The following is a 12,656-nucleotide window of genomic DNA, read 5'->3' on the forward strand; positions in this document are numbered from 1 at the left end:
ATGAAAATAACTTGAACACAGCCAGCTTCCATGTTGGAGCCGGGCAATAGCGACCTCAAGAGGGCTGTCCAACTGAGTCCAGGGAAGCAAAGACAGAATATAGAATTTAGTAAATTATGACTCAGGAATGTCAGACAGAGGTGGATTAGCCATGTGGAGGTTAGGAAATGGCCCGGTCATTGAACTGTGTTGGGTTTATCAAAATATAAAGGCTGTGTGCATGTGTTCATGTGTGCATGTATTCGAGAACCCATAACACTGGGGCTAATAATGAGGACCTTGTGGATTTTTCTGGGATCAATTTGACTATTTAATTGGATACTGCTATACCACCCTGCAAACAGCATGCCTGTGGTGCCAGACAATGTATTTTATAAATTTTTGGAAACTATCAGAAACTAAATTAAATAACTTTATGGTTTTTGGTAACTACTATAGAAATATTTCATACTGTAGAATGTAATGTACTGGGGATAAAATTTAAATGTTCTGGACAATATAATCCTAATAGTAAGTAAGAATTATGTTATTTAGAAGAGAAATGCCATAAATTCATTGCTGCAAGCAAATCTGGTATAGTAACATAATTTTTATTTTTTGTATTTTCTGATGAACAGATCTGACTCATTTTCTTTTCTTCCATAAACAAATCACTTTGTTCTTGAACGGACAGGATTCCCAGAAGCCCATGGCCTGGATTAAAGGAAAGTCCCAGTCCTAGGTGTATGACAGCTCCCTGTGAGGTGTTGGCCAGGGAGGTCCTAGAAGATACAATAATGATGTAAGCTATTACTATTGCTCTTGGTTTCTCATAAGAACTTAATGGTGAAGTTATTGGTGCAAACATCAAATCCTTTGGTCACAGAACACAGATAAATCAAGCAAGAGCTGAGGTGGCAACCTCTTCCTTAATAGCTGGTTTCATACTGACAGAAGGCACTCCACAAACCGCCGGGGCAGAAAAGTCAAGCAAGACACACCTTCTAATGTGATAGTGGCCAGAGCCTGTAGGGAAACTAACCATTTTCTGGTTGAGTTTGAGCCTGTTGGACAAAAAGCAACTAAAGTCTGAATCTATACACCTGATTACGAGGAAGCCATAGGCCCTGGGGGCTCTTGTTTTACAAAATCATCACATTGTCAAACTGTTTTCTATATATCTATATACCCATAAATTGGGCAGTGGTTAGTACTGAGGACTGTAACTGGCCAAAATGTCCACTGACGGTGGTAGACGACTTCACTCTAAACAAGACATTTGCATCTCCCCTCCAAGGTTCTGGGAATCTTGAAGAGGCAGACACAGTGTAAGGACTAGAGGATGGAGAGTAACAGCGAAAGCGTGTCTTCTGGACATTACATAGCTAATGAACTCATGAGCTCTCAGCAGCTATGGTTACCTGCACAAGAATGTGCTGCCCCTCAACATTGCACCACTGATGAGGGGGAGGGTCCGGGAAGTCCTTGAGGGACGATTGGCAGTTAACTGCGGTTAGAGGAGCAGGTGTCATTTCTTTCCCAGTGATGTGGACACTAATGCCTTCCCTTTGCTGTGGTAAATAACCCTTACCCATGCCTAGGCAAGAAACTCAAAATAAACTCAGTGGGCCACACACAAAGGAAATCATGAAGCCAAAGTGGACTTGTAGGAAAGAAAGTTTTCAGCAGGAGGAGAAGGGGAACAGAAGAGGGAAATGGAAGGAATGAATGAGACTAAAATTCATTATATAAATTATGAATCTGTCATACAAAATTAAAAAAGAAAAATTTAACAAAAGTAAAAGCACTTCCTATTTATGGAATTTATGGGATTGGAACTATTTTGTTTGTGGTCAGCAGAAGGTGAATATGCTTTTTAATGGTAAGAATATTAATTATTCAGGGAAGACCTCAATATATTTATTGTGTGTTCTTTGTAAAATATTGTTGAAAAGAATAGGCATTGTGTTACATGATGCTATGACTACACAATATACAAAGGCGGGGTTACTATATTTTTCCACATGTTGAGGTCAACCACATAACAGACAAGTAGTAGAGTAATTTCCGCCACAAAAATGCATGCACATTTCCAGCTTCTATTCTCTCAGACTTATGTGGATTTCTCTCCTTTTCAGGGATAAGGCAAGCTTTAAGAGTCTTAACAGAGAAATGTATTTGGACTAGAGAAATCCCAGTAAATGTATGAGACTGGATGCTCACTATAGCAGGAAATACCTTTGATGTTTCATTAAATGATGAGCAAGTGTTGCCAGTTATGTACATGCATGTGACTGATGGAAGAGTCAAGAATGCAAAGCATTTATTTTCTGTAGAGAATGCTTGTACCACTATGTAGGAATTGAATTCGCACATACAAAAAAGATGAGACATTATATTCACATACTCACTAATCTTTAAAAATTAATTATAGATAATAGTTTTGAAATAACAAGTCAGAACTAGGAGGTAGACAGAAGAAAATACACACGAGAGTTAATGAATCATTCATTAATTCACTTTTCATACCTGAATTTATTGCAGAGCTTCTTAACGTATCCTCTACTAGAAGCTCTAGGCACACAGTGGCAAGGATCTTATGCTCACAAAACTTCCTGCTCTCATGGTGGGATAATAGAATCCCAGCACTCAGGAGGGAGACGCAGGCAGATCTATGTGAGTTCAACGCCAGCCTGGTCTACATAGTGAGTTCCAGAATAGCCAGAGCTAAAAACAAAAACAAAACAACAAGTAAACCCCCTTCAAATAATATATAAATGTAATTTTAAATGATTGCAAGTTTTTTTTTTAAATAAGATGGTGCTATAGAAAACACATGAATAGTCAGGAAGTGTTCACTATCGAGACACAATTTGAGCTGAGGAGCCAGAAAGTAGAAGGAACCACCCACGTAAAGATAAGAACCAAGTACATTCCAGGTAGAGGGAATAGTTGTCATAGGGACCTTTGACAGGGCTGGCTGGATGTGGTGAGAAAATGTCAATATATTTGGGACTTAGAGTCAAAGGATAGCACCATGTGAAAGCAGAGAAAAGAAAGAGCACAGTAGATAATTTGCATTTTACTCTATATGTGATGAAAAACTTCTTGCATTGTGTACCCTGCTTTATGTTCATGTACAGCAGTCTTCCTGGTGCCACAAACAGTTGGGTTAGGATTGGATGAGAATGGAGGCTGCGAAGACAGTTTAGAAGATTCATACACAGTGGTGCAGGCAAACAGATGAAGGCAACCTGCATTGAATTGGCAATAACAGAAACCGAACATTTAATGAATTTTGGTTGTAATTCTAGTTTTTAATCCTCTCTCTCTCTCTCTCTCTCTCTCTCTCTCTCTCTCTCTCTCTCTCTCTCTCTCCCTCTCTCTCTCCCTCTCTCTCTCTACCTCCCTCTCTCTCTCTCTTTCTCCCTCTCCCCCCCCCCCTCTGTGTGTGTATGTGTATGTGAAACTGGAGTTGTGCTGCATATATACATGAAAGCCATTAATTGACATCAAGGGTCTTTGTCTATGCTTTTCTACTTTGTCTTTTAAGGTGGGGTATTTCATTGATACAGGAGTTTACGAATTGTCTAGATTGATTTATCATCATGCCCCTGGTATGTGTTAGTATTGAACTCCTAAAACTGGGGTCACAGGGGTATGCTTCCATGCTTAACTTTTTATGTGGGTGCTGGGAATCTGAACTTAGATCTTCATGCTTGCACAGCAAGCACTGTGCCCACCTCTGCAGTCCCAGGCTGTACATTTACAGTAGAGCTGATCAAACTTGAAATCAAACTGTATATTAGATATGAAAGAATGTATAGCAAGGGAAAATGATAGTCCCCAATGGTAAGTAAATTGGTGATAGAAATTTCAAAATAAGTGCAGGATGAGAAAAAGTACTGGCAAGAAGCTCCTCTGTAACATAGGCTTTGTAGTCAAGGATATCGAGTGGAGTCTCATACCTGAACTGCTTGCACTATCAGGGTAAATGATCTGACAGCTTCTGTACAAATTCTTTTATGAAGAGAACATCTTCGCAAAGTTTTTCCTCCAGGATGTTCAGCCTCATACAGATGACCAAAAAGCTGAATCAACATGATATTGAAATGCATATGCAGAGTAAATATTTATTTCTAAATCTGCCAAAGGGTCATTCTGTTTCTGTTTTGTTGGTGCTTATGACTAGGGAAAGGCATAAATTTAAAGTACATGGAAATGGGTCCCAGGAGCACTGAGAAAGGAGAAAACGCCTCCAGTTCATGAAGGATTGGAGTTGGAGCAAACGAAGAACTGATAAGTTCTTCTAATTCCATAAAGGTTTAGGCATAAAGTGACATCAATTAGAAATCAAACATTCTATTTTGTCCAAGAGGAAGAATATGGTAGATTTGAGAAGTAAAATACTTCAGTATTCCTTTGGGTCTCGCAGCCCTCCAAGACTGTCAGAAAAACAATTAGTTCTGGGTAATTAAGGCCATTTATCAAATGCAAAAGACCATAGAATTTCCCAGTGCTAAAACAGGCTTGTCTGTCCACTGAAGGAATGTACAGCTCTCCCTCTTGCCAGATGTGATTGAGTATAGGCCAAAGTACACCAGGGATGCTGTTCACTCCATTTAGGGTCTAACAAGGATTTTAATCTAGTTAACACAGAGAGAAAAATGGGATTTCACAGATGTGACAAAGAGGCTGAGGATGTAGCTGAGTTGTTGATCATGTACAAGCTGATTCATACCCTCACTCTGCAGAACCTTGGGATGATGGTACATGCCTACTTTATATATATGGAAGGGAAAAAGGACAGGTTGCAAAACATCTGCAACCCTAATACCCAGGTAAGAATACAAATATGTACACACACTTTACCAATGTGTGCAAAACCAGAGCAAACTCATTTGCCGTGAGCTAGCAATTCCATGTCTTTGATATATACTCTAAATAAATATGCCCACATGTGAATCAAGGGATGTACACAGACTCTTCCCATGAGTTAAATGCTAGTAAGAAGCTAACAATAGAATGGCAAAAGCCACTGTGGTGTTTTCATTTATGTAATACTAAAGAGAATAAAAATAAATTAGTTTCAAAAATGAACCTTGTAAACCTTTTGCATTTCCAAAAGAATGTAAACTATAGGACCCCATTTATATAACATGTAATGACAAGAAAAATTTAGTTATGCCTTGAAAAGTCAGGATTTGAATTACTTTTGGAGAATACAGGACCTAAGAGGTGCTAGCAACTTGATAGATTTTGTTTTTGTTTTTGTTTTTGTTTTTGTTTTTGATGAGTAGTGACTCACTCATCACTTTTTGACAATTTAGCTAGCTCACACTTAAGATTTGTACATTAAGTGGGACCCAGACTAAATACATAATACAATAATGTAAGTCTGTAAGTTTACATGTAAAAATTAGACAGGTGCAAGTATCAGGTATATATGTGATCTTCACTTATGATTCTACCTGTAATATACAACTAGGAGAGTTAAATAACTGCAAAGTTTCTAATTGTGAACATTATATTCTACTACATATCAAGAAGTACAAATTTATATATAATTAGCTCCTAAACAAATTAAATAAATACTAAGGAAATTTCAACAAATTTTGAAAATAACCCAAATGTGCAGGGTGATATTTAATGGGTAAAAGCACAAAGTTATTTTGGAGAAAGGATAAACTAGCTATAAGTAGACAAAGTGCTTCCAAATCAAATAAGAAATGTGAGCTGGGAGGCTGAAGTGCTTAATACAGGAGCTCCGAGTTACTTCATTAACCTTTCTGTGAAACAGCTAAAAATATGCCGAAAATAGAATTATAAACGAAGCCTGTCAATCAGCTAACTTCAAAGTCAAGACAACCCTCAGAGATAATTTTTCAGGAAGTATTTGAAAACCGGTTGACTTGAATTAGAATTGTAGTTGCCAGCCTGGAGTGATTTGATCTGATGAGCTGTACAAAGCTAAGAACAAAAATAGAAGTTAGAACACAACAATTTCCCCTTTCCACTCTGCCAACCAAAACAGAAAGGAACAGCTTGCATGTAAAGAGAGCATACAATGGCCTGACTATTTGTTCTCTTTCTAGCTTGGAGGAAAAGTTTAAGACTGCAATTCCCTGAAAAGAAGGAAGGGGTATATGTGGAGCGCACTGTGCACACTATGTTCAGATGTGAACAGGCTGGTGTTGATGAATGCCATCAAATGGCTGTTAACAGGGAATACACAGAGGCAAACTTAAATTCATGAAATAAAAATCTGGACTTTGATAAATGCAAGGAGAACTAATGGTATGAAACTCTGCAGTCCAATAAGATGATAGGGCTGTAGAAGAGGGTTTGTTCAAGAAAGCTATGTACACAGCCATCTTTGTGGGTTCTAAGGCCCCAGTGACTCAGTGGAGCCAGGCTAGTGACTAGGCTCTCCTGGAAGGAGAAAAATTAGACTAACTGCTATAAACTTATTCCTTCCTACACCAAGTCTTACAGTTCTAATAGTGACTGACAATTTAGTTCTGTTTCCTTTGAATTCTAAATTTGTGATTCAATGTATTTCTCTTACCTGAATTGAAACCTAGAGAAATCAGTGATTGGAACAATTTTACTAGATTTAGAGAAGCATGAGCACAAAGCTGTGCCTTGGATTCCCTCAGAGCAGGGACCTATTTGTCCAGAAGTCTTAATTTTCCAAAGGAGTAGAATACAACAATGAATTCCTAAACTGGACACACAAACTGTCACATGGCAACTCTGGGATCTTAGCCAGTGAATCAGTGGGCAAAGGAAGATATTTATTGGATAGACTGGATGATGGATCTGGACCCTTAGGGTACAATTAAGTGGCTACTGCACCCTGGGGATAAGAAGCAATATGTCTGGAATGGAGGAGACCCCTCAGGGAATTTGAAAGTCCTGAAATAAAACTCAGTGGAAACTACAAAACCCAATTCAGGCAGGAGTTATAACATTCACACTCTTCATAACTAAAGGTTTGTGTCACCCAAGAAGTAAGAAAATCCCACCAGCTAAGGTGTGCTCTGATGGCAAAGGGAATATAAACTGGACGACGAGATAAACTGATAATAATTGAAGCTATGATATCTATGATCATGTGATCAGTTGATATTATCACTTTGAGAATTTATTCCTAATTTTATAGAAATTTTCATGTTTATATGGTAACAGAAATTTTTGCTTTGTTCCCTTTCTCAATCTTCCCTGTCAATATAATATGTACTAAGTAGCTTTATACCTCTGTGTTTGTTAGAGGATAGAAAATGGAGAGTGAGAACCAATAGAATAAACTGTAGACCCTAACTTAAGACAAAGAAAGGTCTTCTGCCCATTTTTGGTTACAGTTTTATTGTTTGCTTCACATTTTGTGGAAATGTGATTTCGTTATCATCACTTGGAAACAAGGCATGGTTTAAAGGGATGTACATTGATCACAAGCTGACAAGGAAAGGACTGATTAGTTTTACAATATGAGAATTTGTGCAGAATGAGCTGCTTATTTCTTTGGATAGTTCTACCTCCACATGCACTTAACATGGCCCATAAGAAGTATTCTCATATATAAGTAAAGATTCAGCTTATTGGTGTGCATGGTTGAGAGGCTAGGGCACACACAGGCTGCAACTATTGCTTATTAACTGGCTTGCCTCATTGGTTTGTGAACACCTAATTCTGTAACTGTTTCTCTTCCTTTAAATCCTCCTTCAGCTTCCACTTGGGGCTAGGTGGATGCTGGGTGAGCACTTCATAAGTGAAGACTCTGAGAAATGTCAGACATCTGGCAGGTGATCAAGGGTTTAAATACTTCTCATAAAGAGATTCCAGTTTGTATCCATGCAGAAGGATTAAACTTGACTCTCTCAGTAAGGTTTCAAACCCAGGACAAAGGCTGGGATGCCAACTTAACATAGCAAAGAGGATGCTGGCCTCCTGGTTCTCCCTGTATCCCCCAGTCCCTACCTATTACAGAAACCCTGCTGCCTGGCATACCTGCTCCATACCCTAAATTTGTCCAGGCTAGGGGCTGGGTTGCCATTATCCCAACTGGTGTTTTCTATATAATGCAAGCATTTTGGTTACTTGGTCTTTTCCATCTATTCTTCATCCTCCTGGCCCCTTGGTTTGGCTTGTCTGTCTCCTCTCCCACTTCTTTTCACATGGCTCAGGGTCAACATATACTTTGTACTCCCCCAGATGTCTCTATTGCTGGCTATGCTTTCCCCTATATCTATAATCAAATTTCTCTTCCTCCATACCTAGAAACACTCATGTCCTTTCCTTTTTAAATTTTTTTCATTGATCTGTTGCCCAAACCCAGAACAAGTCCTGTCCTTTCTTTTATCTTTCTTTTTTCATTCTCTATTTCTGCTTATCTATGTGATTATCTACAGAATAGGTTTTAGTCTCTAACATTAAACACCAACATGGTAGCCTTAGTTACTTACAGCTAAATTAGATCAAATCTTATTAAATTATATTTACAGATATTATCTATCTATCTATCTAATCTATAATCTACATGTATAATCTTCAATGTCTCTCTTGATCATTCAAATGTCAAATATTGCTCAATATTAATGCTGTGTGTGAGAGTATGTGTGTGTGTGTGTTTGTGTGTGTGTGTGAGAGAGAGAGAGAGAGAGAGAGAGAGAGAGAGAGAGAGAGAGAGAGAGAGAGAGACTATGGATCCTTCCCCAGGCTAGGCAAGCTCTATGTCAGTTAACTATATATACTCTGCTTCTGATATTGAACTTTGACTGATACATAGTGATAAACCTACCAAAAGAAGTTCAAAATATTTACCTTGCAAGGCACAGAACAGTGCAGAAATAAGTAATTAGGAAATACAAAAATATATAAATAGAAATATATTTCAAATATTTGTGAATTGAAAGATAAAAATTATGAAGCTGGAAGATAACCTAAGATAATGTACATATTTGATATAATCCAAATTAAAACTTTATTTTATGGACTAGGGATAGAACACAATGGAGCCACACTTACCTCACATGGCCAAGGTTTTTGAATTGATTCCAGAACTAAAAGTAATCCTATATAGGTTAAATAATAAATTTTGAGTCATCAAGTGGACAACTGAAAAAGTCAGGCAGGACCTTAAAATTTCCTAGAATTAACAACAACAACAAAAAATGAAAGCATAACTTAGCAGATATTTTGTAATAAACTAAAAACAATTCTAAGAGGAAAGTTTAAGTAAGGTATTCATACATTAAAAATTTAAGCTCTCAGATTTAAAAAAATATATATGTATTTAGATCTTAGAAAAACAATACAAAGCCAATTTCCAAATTACTAGCCTGAGGGAAAGAAAGAGTAGAACACAAGTTAATGAATAGCTACTAAAAGTAAAAAATACAGTGGATAAGTGATACAAAGACTTAGGTCTTTGAAAGGATAAGCAAGATTGACAAAGGCTTGCTAAGTACCTTCTACCCAGAGAAGAAAAAAGACTCAAATTTATAAAATTAGAGGTGAATTGTACTGAAATCTAGATGAACTTTAAAGAATTTAAAAATTTATATTGTAATAAAGCAGAAATTCCAACAGTGTTGAACCAGTTTCTAAACACATGTGATCAACCAAAAATGGACAAACAAAATATAAGCTCCTAAACAAGTAAAATAAGTGAAAAATTGAATAAGTTATAAGGAATCTCATAGCAATAAAAACACCAAGTCTAAGCAAACTCTACCAAGTCTTTCAAGAAACACTAAAACTCTGTTTTCAGGTAAAAGGATACTACTTAAAAAACCTAAGGGCAATAAAGAAGAGCAAACAACAGAGAATATGTATTCAAATGTGCTCAGTGCATTCATTCTGAGTTAAAAATAGTTTGAGCAACAATGAGACACCTCTACCCACCCAATGGAATGACTAAAGCTTAAAGGCTGATCATACTAGGTATCAGCCAAGACAGAGAACAACCCTAATGTCATATTTTGCTTGTGGGATAGAAAATGAATCTGGCAGGAATGCAAATTCATTTGAAAACTACTTAGGAATGTCTTAGATAGTCAAAAACACACTTACCAAGCCGTGCAGCTGTTCTGCTTTCAGGGAAGTATCTAGGCAAAACAAAATCATATACTGGCACAAACCACTGTGTATAAATCCTCATAGTGACTTCAATTCAAAGAGAGCTGAATGGTAAACAAGTCCAATTTATTAGTAGTTAAGAAGAAAAAAGAAGTTACAGTTTATCTATACAACCTAGGAATGAAAAGAAACAAGCTATTGATGTAGACTGCAATATTGCTGTAGATTTCAATATTGTTGATTCTCAAAGTCATTATGAGGATAAGAACGGTGTAAAAATATTCTGTTTATGCAGTGTTCCAGAACATGCAGTAAATTTTGCATTGATGGGAAACAGGTCCATGTAAGAGGCTCAAGGGGATAAACACAAGGATGCATTGGAGAATCTTCAAGGATCGTGAAACTATAGTAATCAGTCAGCTAGGGACTTCAAGGTTGCATGCATATACCAAAAACTCATCTCTTTATATTTTGAACACAAAATGTATTGTACTTGATTACACTATTAGTACAGAAAATGTAACTAAGTTGTAAAAGAGCAACAAAAATACTTACGTCATACTTTCAACCTAGAATGTTCCTGAAGGACCCATGTGCTACAAGTATGACTTCAACTTCATACTTCGCAGGGTCTCCTGGGAAGGTCTTTGTATACCTGACGTGTACCCTAAAGTGCATGGAGAACTTGCCATTTTCTTTTCTTTGTCTCCTTTCCCCTCTTTATCCCTTCCACAACTCCCCTTTGTTCCCTGATCTTGAAGTAAGTTTTGCTCTGTTGCATATTTCTGCCAACATAGTGCCTTCCTACAGGCCCCAAACAATACAATCCTGTGATCCCCACTGGAATCTCTAAGCTGAGCCAAAATCTTTTCTTGCTATAAGTTGATTATTTCTGGACTTGTTATAATGCTGGGAAGCTGATATAAGCTTTAAAAATTAGCACAGTTTCTGGCCTAGTATTTCTGTTGCCTTGCAGTGAACACATATTTTGAATACTTTTTTTCCTTTTTTCGGTATATTTGCATTTGTGTGTGTGTGTGTGTGTGTGTGTGTGTGTGTGTGTGTACATGTGTGCATGTTTAGAGGAGGAGATAGTGTGTTCTCCTTTATCACATTCTGCCTTATTCCCTTAAGACATAGTCTCTCACTAAACATGGAAGTAACCACTTGGGCTTAAAGGATTGAGATTCACAGCAATTCTCTTGCCCAGTAATGCTAGAACTATATTCTCAGACTGGACTTTTTTTTTTTTTACATAGTTTCAGGAGATCAGACTCCAGTCCCTGTGACAGAGCAGCAAGCACTTTTACCCACCTTGCCATCTCTCCAGTCCTTCACTCTTTTCTGTAAAAAGGTGTCTTCCTTTCTCTGGTTTCCAGATTCCCCTCACTACAATCCTGTAGTCATCACTACCCAATAAAGTTAGAATTCTCTCTGGGCCATAGATGGGACTGTAAGGCAAACGAAGAGTCTTGAATCTGCTTTGTATCTCACATGGACCTGAGGGAGGAACTGCCTCTTTCTGCAATTATCACCCTAGTGTGATAGCCCAGAACTACCTGAAGGTTCCTTTGAACACTGTGAAGGGTCTGTCTCCATAGAGGATTGAGCTGACATGTAGAAAGGAGAGGTTGAAGGAAAGAATAGACAGAAGAATTAGGGGAAGGGACAAAAACAGAAAAGGCTCAGAATAAATGAAGGAGGTTGGGAGACAGAGAAAAGGGTCGTAAGCAAGGTCCTTGGGCTTTTTTGCCACCAAGGTCAACATTTGGACTGGCCTTTTGCATATAGATGAGCTAACATACTCCCCTGTGTGGCATCATAAAATAATTTAAGTTTCTGTTACTTCCAGCAGGAAGTCTAGCTGATGTATTATTTATTCAGTATCCTTCTTTGAGATGGTACAGAGGAGGTGTGACATTTGCACCTTTCTCTTTCACAGAAAGTGGCCCTTCATCATCTGGATTCAGTACATAAAAGATAAGGCTCCTGACCATGCATTTCTTTTGGAAATTTTCTTTCTTTGTTTCTCTTTCTTTCTCTCTCTTTTTTTCTCTCTATCTTTCTCTTTCTTTCTTTTTTCTTTCTTTTCTCCCTCTTTCCCTCCCTCCCTCTCTCCTTCCCTTCTTTCTTACCTTCCTTCTTTCTTTCTCTTTTCTGATTCCTACAGGGTACATTTCTTTTTTCCCTTAAGGTTTATTTGCTTTATCCTATAAGATTTATAGGACATAGGCTGTATTTTTCCAGGCAGACAGTCTCTGGTATATAGTAGAAATGAAAGTTTAAAATTGAATGAGGTAGCTATCGAAGGGCTCTAATTCCTGCTACTTGCCATTCTCTGTGATTCAGCTGAGCTCTTTTAATGAAAGAAGCAAAGCCAATAGTTCTAGACCTGAACTGGGATTCAACGAGCATACAAAACAAACTCTACTTCAATGTGGACATAAACTTTTGTATTTGATTTATATATTGTCTAGGGATATAAGTAAAAAAAATGGAAACAAGTAAACCAAGTAGTGTTCAAATCTTTCTTAGTTATGAGGGAACCTGGCAATTCAGTTTTTTTTTTTTTATTTTAGATATTTTCTTTATTTACA

At 37.5% G+C, this 12,656-nt stretch overlaps 1 pseudogene; it reads left to right on the forward strand.

The window, feature by feature from the left end:
• The first annotated feature begins 4,700 nt into the window (after positions 1-4,700).
• LOC116088966 overlaps positions 4,701-12,656 on the forward strand; it is a 37,762-nt pseudogene continuing 29,806 nt past the window's right edge.

The sequence above is a fragment of the Mastomys coucha genome, unplaced genomic scaffold (genome assembly GCF_008632895.1).
Source record: "Mastomys coucha isolate ucsf_1 unplaced genomic scaffold, UCSF_Mcou_1 pScaffold14, whole genome shotgun sequence".
Classification (NCBI taxonomy): domain Eukaryota; kingdom Metazoa; phylum Chordata; class Mammalia; order Rodentia; family Muridae; genus Mastomys; species Mastomys coucha.